Source organism: Arvicanthis niloticus, chromosome 1 (assembly GCF_011762505.2).
Source record: "Arvicanthis niloticus isolate mArvNil1 chromosome 1, mArvNil1.pat.X, whole genome shotgun sequence".
In the NCBI taxonomy this organism is placed as follows: domain Eukaryota; kingdom Metazoa; phylum Chordata; class Mammalia; order Rodentia; family Muridae; genus Arvicanthis; species Arvicanthis niloticus.
The window spans coordinates 76,233,992-76,246,557 of NC_047658.1; the positions used below are offsets into that span (position 1 = coordinate 76,233,992).

A 12,566-nucleotide genomic window follows, 5' to 3' on the forward strand; every position below is an offset into this window, starting at 1 on the left:
CATTTTCTTTGACAGTTATGTCAATGTTTTCCATGGTATCTTCTGCACATGAGATTCTCTCTTCCATCTCTTGTATTCTGTTGATAATACTTGTGTCTATGACTCCTGATCGTTTTTTTTAAGTTTTCTATCTCCAGGGTGTTCTCCCTTTGTGATTTCTTTATTGTTTCTACTTCCATTTTTAGATCCTGCATGGTTTTGTTTAATTCCTTCTCCTGTTTGGTTGCATTTTCTTGCAATTCCTTAAGGGATTTTTGTGTTTCCTCTTTAAGGGTTTCTATCTGTTCTTTGAGAGTGTTATTTATGTCTTTCTTAAAGTCCTCTATCATCATCATGAGAAGTGATTTTAATTCTGAATCCTGCTTTTCTGGTGTGATGGGGTGTTCAGGGCTTGCTATGATGGGAGAACTGGGTTCTGATGATGCCATGTAACTTTGGTTTCTGTTGCTTAAGTTCTTGTGCCTGCCTTTTGCCATCTGGTTAATTCTAGTGCTACCTGTACTTCTGTCTCTGATTGAAGCCTGTCTTTCCAGTTGTCTCGCTTGTGTTTGGTCTTCTAGGAGTCCAGATGTCTCTGTGATTTTTTTCCAGCTGTCCTGATTACAGTGGTATCTCTAGGATGCCTCAGGATATGGTGCCTCCAAGGTAGCAGTCCAGCTAGATGTCTGCTGTTCTGGGTGCAGTGTCTCCTCTTGGATATCTCAGGATATGTTGTCTGACACTCTGAGTTCAGTTGTTCCTCTGTGGCTCTGGGTTGAGTGGACCTTCCAGTATGTCTCAGGCAGTATCTGGGGTCCACACAACTGCAGACCTGGTAGAGGTCTGGTCCGGGATTCAGACCCGGGAGATGGGCATAAGGGGGGTGCTAGCTGGCAGGGTTGCAGGGGAGGGGGCGGGGAGGGGTATCTGCTGGATTCTGAGCACTCAGGGCGCTCAGCTATGAGCTCAGGGTAGTATGTGGGTTTTCCTACCTAAAGCTGGTTGTGGGATCTGTGGATTCCCCAGAATATGTCTGGCGGAATCCGGGGTGCACTCACCCGCAGGCCTCAGACCGGAGGAGGGGCGAGCTGCAGAAGGAGCGTGCTAGCGCTGGCTATGGGTTCTATGGATCCCCCAGAATGTGTCTGGCAGAATCCAGGGTGCACTCACCTGCAGGCCTCAGACCAGAGGAGGGGCGAGCGGCGGAAGGGGCGTGCTAGCACTGGCTATGGGTTCTATGGATCCCCCAGAATGTGTCTGGCGGAATCTGGGGTGCACTCACCCACAGGCCTCAGACTGGAGGAGGGGCGAGCGGCAGAAGGGGCGTGCTAGCGCTGGCTATGGGTTCTATGGATCCCCCAGAATGTGTCTGGCGGAATCCGGGGTGCACTCACCCGCAGGCCTCAGACTGGAGGAGCTTGCTAAATGATTAACACAAGTAACTGTCTTAACTTCCTGTATCAAAGCAATTGCAGAAGCAGTGGTGCTAGCAATTAATGTAATTAAAGCTGGTTATATTATCGATAATCAAGCTCACTACCCTCTTGTTTCTGCTTAAAGCCTAACTAACTTCTTCTAGTACTTGCAACCTTTTTTCAGAAAACTAAGGTTCTGTAATACTCAGGGCAATAAGACAAAAGCGGGATAATAGATTCCCATAACTGATGTGCCAGGTTTCAACACACTAATACAATTAGAAAGTATACAATCAATACAACTTACAATAAATACTGTAGAAGAAACAAACGTCATTTTAACTTGACAATTAAAAGAGCCCTAACACATGTACTAACATTTGTTTGAAATTCAGATCCTGTCCCAACTTTATCTCTCACTAACATAACACCCTAGGGAACAGCAGCTAACTTCAAAATATGTCTCTGAAAATGTCCAGATCCAGCATTTTCAAATGAAGATGGTTATTTCCAATATTGGATTGGTTTCTATACCAGTCCATGATTGAATCTGAATAACTGGTCACATTTTTAAAAAATGCAAAGGTCATTATAACTTCTCTTTTTGATTCTTTCCCACGAGGTCTAAAAGCTTGAGGCAAGGTAGCTTTTCTCATCTGGGATACAGGCAAGCAACAGTGGGTCAGGAACATATGTCCAATTCAGCTTTCCAGTCACCATTGTCAGGGCACTCAGCAAGCTCACAGGTTAGCATCATTCTTTGTGCTAGCATCTACATGTCTCACCAGTCACTCTGGAAACCACTATACTCCTTCAGCATCCTACAGAAAAAAACATTTCTATCTTCATGTCATATATGTATGTATAAATCTTGTCACATTTTCATTTTTAATGGACAAACTTAAAGATATCACTTATGAATTTCTTCTATAATGAGAAGCCACATTATGAATAACATGCATTCAGCTCAAACTTCCAATGTGTTCTTTATCTTTATCCAGATGAATTTATATGGGAGGAACTATGGGGAGTAATTGGGTTGAATATGATCAGAATACATTGCATGAAATTCTCAAAGAATTAATGAAAATATTATAATATATTAACATATATTTCATGATATATATTATAATATTTTCATTAATTCTTTGAGTATATACATATACATACATACACACACACACACACACACACACACACACACACACACACATATATATATATATATATATATATATATATATATATATATATATATTATCAGAGCTAATATGGTCATTATTGTGGCAGGAGTTTAATATGTTAATCAAATTGACCATAAATCTTGAAGCCACTCAGGGCTGGGTTCAGGTGCCAGCTTTGTCACTGACAATGGAACCCTGAAAGACTGGTATAGGTGCAGCTGCAGTGGCAGCTCCGGGAAAATGGCAGCCCAGGCGGGTTTCCAGTCTGTGGCTCTGAGCGTGGTGCAGGAGCCTCAGGAGGAGCAGGCGTGGCGGCTTCTCTGGGCCCCGGGCAGAACTCCCGGCCTCCCGTGCAAATAGGCCCTGCGCTGGGTTAAGGGCTGTACCGCTCTCCGATGCCTGGGGAGGCCTATCTGAGTTCAGGTATGTTGCCAGGTAGCTGAATGACACCTCAGGGACCTTCCATGGGACCTCCTGGCTATGGGAGGAACCCTTCAGTCCGACCTGGCCTGGCCCAGTCAGGGATGGACCAGTCCTGCAAGAGACCTGCGCCTCAACAGATCCAGCAGGTCCAGCAGCAGGCAGTCCAAAATCGAAATCACAATGCAAAGAAAAAGATGGCTGATAAAATTCTACCTCAGAGGATTCGGGAATTGGTACCAGAATCACGGGCCTACATGGATCTCTTGGCTTTTGAAAGGAAACTGGACCAGACTATTAGGAGGAAACGACTAGATATCCAGGAGGCCTTGAAATGTCCCATCAAGCAAAAACGGAAGCTGCGAATTTTCATTTCTAACACGTTCTATCCGGCCAAGTTGGATGCCGAGGATGGGGAAGGGACAGTGGCTTCCTGGGAGCTCCGGGTAGAGGGCCACTCCTGGAGGACTCAGCCTTGTCCAAATATGATGCCACCAAGCAAAAGAGAAAGTTTTCTTCCTTTTTTAAGTCCTTTGTGATTGAACTGGACAAAGACCTCTATGGACCAGACAACCATCTGGTAGAATGGCACAGGACTGCCACTACCTGTTGGGGGCCAACTTTTAGCAGAAAGCAGCTATCAGTTTTGCAGCCATCTTGAGCTATATACCCTGACATGAGACTTGGATTACAATAGCCTACAACAGCTGAGCACACTCCGATAATCTTGGTTTAGATACCTTGGGTGTGTAAGATTAAAGGTGTGTGAGATTAAAGGTGTGTAATTTAAGAGTGACTTAGAAGTGTAGAGATCACAGATAAAAGGCAGAGGCAGACAGCAGAGAATCAGACATAGCAGAGAGAAGACAGAGAAGCAGGCACTTGGAAGAGAACTTGGAAGAACTAACTTTGAACTTGGAGGCACTAGGGACTAGGAACTAGGGACTATGAATTTAGGACTTGGGACTTGGAGAGAAGAAGAGAGACTGAAGAATAAATAGGATTGAAACACACTCTGTCTGGTCTCCATTCCTCACGACCGTCCTCACTCTCTCTCTTGCTGAACCCCGACCCACGGACTGGGCCGGGATACAGTGGCCACCAAACGCGGGGCAGCCCGGGGCCTCAACACTTGAACTCGGGCCGAGACATTTTTTGGCACCCGAACGTGGGACTAGTGCGGGCCTCAACATTTTTTGGCCGCCCGAACGTGGGGCTAGTGCAGTTCTCAACAACTACCCAGGAGACCGATGACTTCCAGGTGAAGTGACCAGGAGATGTGAATGTGTGGTGTACGGTCCTGCCGATGCTGGATTACCAGTCCCCCCAGTTTAAATTAGACCCTCTACTGGCTCCGCTCTTGGGCATCCATACTCAGACACGTCCAGTGATCCAAGCACTGTGGCAAGATATTAAAACACATAAACTCCAGGACCCTCACGAGCGAGAGTTTGTTATCTGTGACAAGTACCTCCATCGGATCTTTGAATCTCAGCGGATGAAGTTTGAGATCCCTCAGCGGCTCCATGCCTTGCTTATGCCACCAGAGGCCATCATCATTAATCACGTCATCAGTGTTGACCCAGATGATCAGAAAAAGACAGCATGCTATGACAAATGACGTGGAAGTGGATGACACTTTGAAGACCCAGATGAACTCTTTCCTGCTGTCCACTGCCAGCCAGCAGGAGATCTCTATGCTAGACAACAAGATCCATGAGATAATAGAAACTATCAACCAGCTGAAGACCCAGTGAGAGTTCATGTTGGACTTTGCCCAAGACCCTCAGGGTTTCATCAATGATTGGCTTCAGTCCCAGTGCCGGGACCTCAAGACGATGACTGATGTAGTAGGTAACCCAGAAGAGGAGCACCAGTGCTGAGTTCTACTTCCAGCCCTGGGCTGAGGAGGCTGTGTGCTGATACTTCTACTCCAAGGTGCAGCAGAGGCAGCAAGAGTTAGAGCAAGCCCTGGGAATCCAAAACACACAGGGCCTCTCCGGCCCTAGTGTGGCTGCACCGATTCCTTGGGCCCTGTGCTGCCTGCCTCAGTGTACCTGTCTTGGTCTTATTGAGGCATTCCAGGAGATGCTGTTGGCTCCAGGAGAGTGTCAAAATGAAGAGGGTGTCACACTTCTGTCTTACAATCACCTGTTATCCTTTCCTGCACCCCAGCCTCCCACCTCAGCTCCTCCCCACCAAGCTCCCATGTGCCTCTACCTCCCTCTCCTACATAGGACCTCTAGATAAAGTTAGAGAACCACAGTGGTAATGAGTCTCTGAAGTGGTGGGGTCTCCTGAGGTCTGGTGGTCTTCAGGGAGACCAGCTACACTGATCCTGCCTTGCCAGGAGACCCAGGTTTTGGGAGCTGTCCCCCTCTAAGTCTCAGGCCTAGGGCAGTCTATAAGCTAGCCGACCTCGGCCCTCCTGGTAACCCAACTTCTTCCCTTTCCTCCACAGGTTGGAGCAGTTTTCTTTACTTCTTGCCCCCTAGCACTTAAGGATCCCGGGTTCTTGGGCTTCACTGAGCCCCAGGTTGGTCCCTGCCCTCTGGACTTAACCTGCTGTCTCAGTGCTGTCTAACCCCTTACTGGGGTCCGTGTCAGTATTGGAGTGTGTTTGAACTGTTGCTCCCTCCACATACTCCCACAGCTGCCGGGATAGGATTTCCCCACACCTGCCCTAGCCCATGGTGTCTGGGTTGGGGATCTTGCCTTTCCTTGTTATTCCCAGCAGAGACTGTTCCTTCCTGTTGTTAGAGGAGTGGCTTGTTCATTCACTCCACCATGCCCCTTCCAGTAAATGGAGAAACAGGCCTGAAATCAAACGGGTAAAGCCCTAGGCCATTCATGTCTTCCTGTCCCATGTCTGCCCAGTTGAACCCCACTGGTGGCTTCTAGGGCACTGAGGAGTAAAAAGCACCTAGGGCTGGAGAATAGGTCTGAAATGGGTTTGTGACTCCCCAACCCCTGCCCTCAAAGCTTCAGACCCCTCAGGTAGCAGCAGGAAGTGTGATCTGGGCCCCTTGGGACAGATGGTCTTGCATCTTCCAGGGAAGCATCAGATTCTTCCAGGTTTTGTCACCCGGAATTAGCATGTCCCAGGCTCGCAGACAACACTGCAGGGTGGGAGACAGCTGGGCACAGGGGGATTCTGTTGAGCATGGGCTCTGAACCCACAGACAAAGCCCTTGCTTCCCCCACCCCCATCTCAGGCTCCTGGGAGCAGTGTTCTGCACCCTTCCCTGCCTGTTCTGTACTGGGGACAACAGTCTTCTCCCTGTCCTCCCCGTGTCCTGTATCCACCCCTCCCCTTGGCAGGTCCTCCCCACAGTGACACTGGACAAGCCTGGGTCAGCTGAGCCCCAGCCCGGCTTCGGCTTCTGGCTAGAAGCATGATGAGGAAACTCAGCACTCCCACAGTGTCCTGTTGATAACTGTTTATTAACTCAATTGTTTGTTTTGTTTTGTTTTCATGGACCAAATTTTTTTTGTACTGTCTCCTTACTGATGTCACCCTGTTTTAATAAAAGACTTCTGAAAAAAAAAAAAAGACTGGTATATATGACAGAATATTTTATTTTCTATTACACCTAATCAGATTCTTGTTTTGATTAAGATGGTAAACATAATACTTCTGACAATAGAAATGAGTAAATGTGAACAAATGATGATTAATGCATAAAAGTATCCAATCTTCAAATCTCAAATATCTCTGTATTAAAGCAAAAGAAAAATATTTCTCAGCAGGGTCTATGCCTTAACATTGACAAACAACAAAGAATTGCAAATGTAAAATGAGGTTGTATTCATGAGAAATTTTGGCATATAGGATTTAACCCTGAATCATTAAAATTCCACTGATAATTTATCAGGTCTCTGAAATTATAAATTACATATAAATACATGTTATCTACTGGTACCTATTAGTGATTTTTGGTGTACATTAAGTTTTTGGTGAAAATATTTTATGGATTATTCAAAAAAACATTCTAAACATTGTAGTTTGCAAGAGTAAATTAAGAGTATAGTATAGTTGAAGGTGTTTTCACTCAAAGGTGTGAGCTTTCTGGAAATAAAATTATTCTTGTTGTCCTCCTAGCCCACTTCCACAACTTTGGGACTCAGCCATAGCATCCACTCAAGAGTCCCCCTTTTTTTCCTACCACTACTTTCAGCCATTCAGTTAGTCCATCTTCATTCCTTTGCAACATCATTGGACCAAAGGCAACTCTTTACCAAGTACTTCAAAGATACCACACATGGCTGAGACCTAAGTAGACTCACTCTGCCTTCCCTCTACTTCTCCATTCTGCCATTTCCAGAGTACTTTTAGATCTGTTGTTGCTTGGTGGTTGGAACCCCATTTCCAGCTCATTTTTACCTCCTTAAAATTTGACCTCTTGGTGTAGACCCAGTGTTCTCATATTTATTTTCAATCAGCCTTTTCAACCATTCTTTCTAGGCCACCCTAATTCCTATGTAACTACACCCTAATTCCTATGTAACTCACAGAAAAGTTCTCTACCTAAAAGCACACAGCCATCACATTTGGTTAGGTCCCACCCATCCCTTCTAGCCAAGTTCTATTTCTTTGTGAATTACCATTTACCAGGAATGCATTTATCAGGTAATTCCATATATTGCTATAATTCAATGGGACCCAAATTGTGGCAAAAGCATCTAAAGAAGGGACCATCCACTGAACAAAATTGAGACAGAATAGCTACACCAATGAACACAATTTTCCTAACTCTAAATGTGTAGACTTCAGCATAAACATATGCAACCCAGAACAATATGTCTCCTCCAGGAAGCAGCAACATTGCTGTTATAGGTGCTGTGAAAAAGTATTTTATATTAAGTACAAAATAAAATCTCAAAACAACAATTATCAATATGCTCAAGAACTTTAAAGAAGATATGAAAAATTCCTTAATGTCTGAGGAAACACAAAGAGTTAATTGAAACTAAGATGAAAACAATTCAAGATATGAAAGTAAAATAAGGGTCTGGGCCTGAGCACTGAGCAGATCCCAGGCATCAGCTCTGCATCCAACCTCACAAAACCCAGAAGAAGCAAGGTTCCCAGGAGCTCTAATTCAGGCAATATCTCAGGTAAGGAGACAGCAACATTAGCCCCAAACAGGGAGTCACTGGGACCCACTGGGACCCAGGAATTCACTCCTGGCCTTCACTACTGGTTCCTTCCAGTCTGGGCCTGCGCACAGAGCAGATCCCGGGAGGCATCTCTGCACCCAATCTCACAGAACCCAGAGGAAGCAGGGCTCCCAGGAGCTCTAACCGGGGCAGTATCTCAGGTAAGGAGACAGCAACACATGACCCAAACAGAAAGTAACTGGGACCAACAGGGACCCAAGAATTCACTTCTGGGCTGGAGCACTAGTTCCTTACAGTCTGGGACTGAGCACAGAGCAGATCTTGAGCCTCAGCTCTAACTCCAGCAACAACACTCATCCCAAACAGTTCTGACACAAGAAAGATAATAGGAAAGAAAGGCTCCAGGCAGAGACAGCACAGGTAGCACCAAGGAGATCCACATGGCTAAAGATAAGCACAAGAACATAAGCACCAGCAACCCAGGATACTTGGCATCATCAGAACCTAGTTCTCCCACATTAGAAAGTCCTGAAATCCCCATATCACTGGGAAAGCAAAATTCAGGTCTTAAATCACTTCTAATAATGATGATAGAGGACTTTAAGTAGGATATAAACAACACTCTCAAAGAATTTGAGAACACAGGTAAACAGGTAGAGTCCCTTAAAGAGGAAACACAAAATCCCTTAAAGAATTACAAGAAAACACAACAAAACAGGTGAAAGAATTGAAAAAAAAAAACATCCAGGACATAAAAATGGAAGTAGAAAGAATCAAGAAATCACAAAGGGAGACTACCCTGGAGATAGAAAACCTAGAAAAGAAATCAGGAGTCATAGATGCAAGCATCACCAACAGAATACAAGAGATAGAAGAGAGAATCTCAGGTGCAGAAGATACCATTGAAAATATTGACACACTGTCAAAGAAAACATAAAATGCAAAAAGTTCTTAACACAAAACATCCAGGAAATCCAGGACACAATGAGAAGACCAAACGTAAGGATAATAGGTATAGAAGAACGTGAAGATTCCCAACTTAAAGGGTCAAGAAATATCTTCAACAAAATTATAGAAGAAAACTTCCCGGGATACAGTGGCTGCCCAATAATGTTGGGGTTCACACTAGCCCCACGTTGGGGCTGCCAAAAAATGTCACGGCCCAAGCAAAATGTTGAGGCCAGGGCCAACCCACGTTTGGGCGGCCATTGTATCCCAGCCCAAGCTGCCGCTCTGGTCCGCGGGTCAGGGTTCAGCAAGAGCGAGAGTGAGGACAGACTCGAAGAATGCAGACCAGACAGAGTGTAATTCAATCCCGTTTATTCTTCAGTCTAAGTCCTAAGTCTTGAGTTCCTAGTGCCTAGTCCCTAGCTCCTAGTCCCTCCAAGTTCCAAGTTACTTCTTCCAAGTTCTCTTCCAAGTGCCTGTTACCTGTCTTCTCTCTGCTGTGTCTCCCTAATGTCTGATGTGTCTGATTCTCTCCTCTGTGTCTCCCTAATGTCTGATTATCTACTGTCTGCCTCTGCCTTTTATATGTCTTACTTCTAAGCCACGCCTCTAAGTTACACCTTTAATCATGCCCTTAGGTCTTGTCTCTAAATCTGATCTCTACACTTCTAAGTCATACTCTTAAATCACACACCTTTAATCTCACGCACCTTTAATCTCAAGGTATCTAAACCAAGATTATCGGAGTGTGCTCAGCTGTTGTAGGCTATTGTAATCCAAGTCACATGTCAGAGTATATGGCTCAAGATGGCTGCAAAGCTGATAGCCGCTTTCTGCTAAAAGTCGGCCCCCAATAGGTGAAGGGAGAAGAAAGAGGCTCTGGTAGCACCCTGCAGAAGAATAGTTACTGTACTTGCTTGGTTGCATGAGTGATCGAGTCCCACATTGGTTGAGCCGTCTTTTGTCAGAGGTGAATGTCTCAGGGTAGCAGGGGTGAGCACAGGGCTCTCAGTATCTCTGTTCTGGGCCCCAGCCGTTACAGGGATGGGTGTGCAGCAGGATGGAGACTGTGGGGGCACATGGCAACAGGTCCATGTGCCGAGATTGGCCACCACCTGGGGGTCTTTGGATGCCTGGCAGGATGGAGGCAGGGAGCATTCAGTGCGCACTGAGAAGGGGGAGCTCTGGCGCCAAGCCTCGATTAGCAGACTTGGCCAGGACGGTTCTTGTAGATGCATGGGTGTTCGTGGTCCACGTTGGTTATGCCAGCTGTAGGTAATTGTGCCTGGGAATTGCAGAGAGTTACTCCAGGTTGGAAGTTGGGCATGGTTGCTGTGGCTCCAAGATTCCTCACTGTGCAGCCCCAAACACGAGAAAGTCCATAGGTTTCCAAAATGGGTTTATTGGCATGATGGATGGTGGATGGGTCTGGATGCATCCCCCCAAAACCCAGGGTAGACCTGAGTTAAATAGGGAGGGAAAGAGGGGGAGGGGCTGGGGAGGAATGCTTAATTGACTCCACCCTCTGGCCTTCAGGTACCTCATTAGTATGTAAATCTCTAGGTCCTGAGGCCTGCTAATCATGCCCTCTACCTGTGCCCAACTTGACTGAAGGGTGTAGGTTGAATGGAGATTAGACCTCGTGTCCGACACATGACTTCATGTCACCAGGATAAAATGATCTTTGAACACAGACATACTTCTTTTGAATTATTATCTTAAGAAAGTAATTGAAAATAGTATTATTTAAGTTGATCATTCTTTAACTTATTTTCTCACAAGGCTTGTTTTATGTACAATATTACTAGTATAAAGTATAGGAGAGTGTCCAAAAGGAATATTCAAAAGGTTATTATCCAAAAGAAACTAATTAACATTCCTTTAAATTAGCACCCAGTAATTAAATTATATCATGAGATTAAGGTCAATTTAGTGTTCCATCATATCATTCTCAAAACTTGTTTACAATAAATTATGATGTAACAATTTTTATATGAACATGTAAAGTTAAAATGCTACTATCAAGTTGTTTGCTGAAAATGTGCTAATGGCATTTAAATGTTTACAAGGAACAGATCTTGGAGAGAAATGTATTCTTAACTTTGATATACACCAGGAAATCTCTCAAAAACAGAAACAGCAGACTGGGTGTTTGGGGTGCTATTTTGTAAGTATAAATTACAGAAAGAGTGGTTGAAGAGAAGGATGTATGAGAAAACTGGGTGCAAGGTATGTTTTGAATTTTAGTGTATCATTGAGCAAAATGACAGTCCTAATACCTCTCTTAAACTTGATCTAAACCTTAAGAAACAGATATGCCTGTATTAGAAGGCTGGAGAAGTTCTCTTCTTCAACAGAAATCACATGGCATGTCTGAGAGTCAGGATCAATCATTCTCATGATATGCACAGACTTAAAACCAACAATACTGAAGAACAATGGTAAGTGCATTTTGTTATAAAGAATACCTGATAGAATTGCTGAGTAACTATATATGATAAGGATTATATAGAATGAGAACATTAAACAAATGGTTTCATTAATTTCCTCCACAGAGACAATTCATACAGGAGATGAAACCTGGAAACCACACTACAGTGACAGAGTTAAACTTTTTAGGGCTAGCAGATGATCCTACACTCTCTGTCATCTTTTTTTGTGTTTTTCTTGGAATATACATTGTCACCTTAGTAGGAAATATCAGCATAATAAATTTAGTATGAAGCATTCCTGAGCTCCAACCCTCCATGTACATGTTTCTTAGCCATCTGGTTTTTGTGGACATTGGCTATTCCACATCAGTTACACCTATAATGCTGATAGGATTCATTGTACATGGAACAGCCCTCCCTGTGCATGCCTCTGAAGCACAACTCTGTTTTGTTATGACTTTTGGGACAGCTGAATGCTTTCTGCTTTATGACCTATAACAGGTATGTAGCTATCTGCTCACCCTTACTCTAATCTACACATATGTCTTCCCAAATCTGCCTCCTCTTAGTTGGGGCATACTATGTGGGTGGCTGTATGAATGCATGGACATTTTCTGGTTGTTTGTTAAGTCTGTTCATATGTAGAGCAAATCACCTAGATCATTTCTTCTGTGATTTCTCTCCTTTGTTAAAACTTTCATGCTCTGATGTCTCCATTATTGGAATCACCCCTCCATCTCTGCTGGATTCACTACTGTAGGGACAATGTTTGTCACAGATGACTCCTACATCTACATTCATATCACCATCCTGAAGATGCATTACACTGAGGACCACCACAGGGCCTTCTCCACCTGTACCTCCCACCTCACTGCAGTCACTCTCTACTATGGAACCATTACCTTGATTTATGTGATGCCAAGTCTAGCTACTCAACTAAGCAGAACAGAGTGGAATCTTTGTTCTAAACAGTGGTAATCCCCATGTTGAACCCCCTCATCTATAGTTTGAGGAACAGAAATGTAAAAGAAGGCCTGGGGAAGGAAACTATCAGAATATATCCATAG

The 12,566-nt window shown here is 44.4% G+C and overlaps 2 pseudogenes; both read left to right on the top strand.

Moving 5' to 3' along the window:
- The first annotated feature begins 2,818 nt into the window (after window positions 1-2,818).
- Window positions 2,819-5,248, top strand: LOC117715711 (SWI/SNF-related matrix-associated actin-dependent regulator of chromatin subfamily D member 1 pseudogene; annotated as a pseudogene).
- Window positions 5,249-11,640: 6,392 nt separating this feature from the next.
- Window positions 11,641-12,566, top strand: LOC117716930 (olfactory receptor 5P1-like; annotated as a pseudogene).